Here is a 1,489-nt window from a genome sequence, read left to right as displayed (position 1 = left end):
AGCTCTCATTATAAAATTGAGTGAGAATCTTGAATTATTAATAAAGAATGGTCTAATGAAGCTTACTGTTGGATACTGCACAATATGGAAGAAACAAAAGATACAAGTATGTGTATATATACTGTCAGTAATTATCATTATATATTGTATTATATAAAGGAAATACAAGAACCACTGGAAGAGAAAAGTACCGGAGATAAAGGAACAACCTCATGATACAAAGGTATAATAAATTGTATTTGATTATTTTATTAAACTAACTTAATAGGAAGAGAGAGTAGCAAGACTGGAGGAGAAAGAAACAGAAGGAGCAGCACCTCAATCAGTAATTAATCAAGGTATAATAATACATTAATGTAATAGTTGTTGACCAGTATTATTAATTGATGGATAATTATTATATTTCAGATATACTATCAAGAGTGACAATAATTAATAGACGATTAATAAAAGAAATAAAAACAAATAAACAATTAGAAGAAACACTAACAAGTAAGTATAATAAAACTTTATTAATTATAATTGAAATAATGTAGAAATGAGAGTAAAGGAAAATCAACATTTTCTGTCATTACCAAGAAATACTAGTTCAGGTTAGAATTATCATCATCATCATTATTATTATTATTATTATTATTACCGTGGGTGCGTTAATATTTTTGAGTGCTTTATATTTTGCGGATTTAATTTTTACGAATTTATGCCATCTGCCATTCTGTACCGTATTCATTTGATTTTTGCTAATTAAAAGTAATTTTCACAAATCTTAAAAATCACAAATTTGCAAAATTTATAGCCCTCGAAAAAAGGTGCCCTATGTCATTATTTTTTAAATTATTATTATTGTTGTTGTTGTTGTTTTATTATTTATCATTTACAGCATCATACAGAATCAGAAGAGGAATGAGAATGGAAATAGAACAATTGCAGTTATTATTAACAAATGCAACTGGTACTGAATCATAATGTATGTGATAGTGTATTATTATTATATACTATGATAGGTTTACTAGATCAGAATGAATCATTAATTGATATTAACAGAGAAATAGCTAAACTGCAACAACAAATATCAGTAATGAGTGTACATATACTAAATAAAAGAGAAGAGAATGAAAAGTATAGGAATATAATAAGAAGTATGTATCATTATTTCATTAACTGATTGATATATTGTATCACTAGTATATAGGGAATAAACCAACAGCAGAAAATGTTTTTATTGCTCATTATGACTATCATGCAACAACAAATAGTCAAATATCATTCAGTGAGGGAGAGCAGCTGGAGATATATGAGAAGGAGAGTAGTTATTGGTGGAAAGGAAGATCTTTGGTGTCTGGTGATGAGGGAGTCATTCCTAGTAGTTTTGTTTACTCAATGTTGGAGTCACTTCAATTGTTAAGAGTTTATACTGTCAGTGGAAGAAGTGTTCCTTCCTATTCTACAGAAGATAAGGAATGATTCATCTAGTAATGATGAGAAAGCT

At 28.0% G+C, this 1,489-nt stretch overlaps 2 long non-coding RNA genes across 2 annotated transcripts; both read left to right on the top strand.

Moving 5' to 3' along the window:
• The first annotated feature begins 179 nt into the window (after nucleotides 1–179).
• LOC109590472 (uncharacterized) lies at nucleotides 180–454 on the top strand. Its single transcript, XR_002189334.1, has 3 exons — nucleotides 180–223; nucleotides 269–338; nucleotides 409–454. It is a non-coding gene; the product is annotated as an uncharacterized LOC109590472 (long non-coding RNA).
• A 557-nt stretch (nucleotides 455–1,011) lies between these two features.
• On the top strand, nucleotides 1,012–1,301 carry LOC109590471 (uncharacterized). Its single transcript, XR_002189333.1, has 2 exons — nucleotides 1,012–1,139; nucleotides 1,193–1,301. It is a non-coding gene; the product is annotated as an uncharacterized LOC109590471 (long non-coding RNA).
• The last annotated feature ends 188 nt before the right edge of the window (nucleotides 1,302–1,489 follow it).

The sequence above is a fragment of the Amphimedon queenslandica genome, unplaced genomic scaffold (genome assembly GCF_000090795.2).
Source record: "Amphimedon queenslandica unplaced genomic scaffold, v1.1 AMPQUscaffold_9972, whole genome shotgun sequence".
NCBI classification, from domain to species: Eukaryota; Metazoa; Porifera; class Demospongiae; order Haplosclerida; family Niphatidae; genus Amphimedon; species Amphimedon queenslandica.
This window is presented reverse-complemented; position numbering and strand designations above follow the sequence as displayed.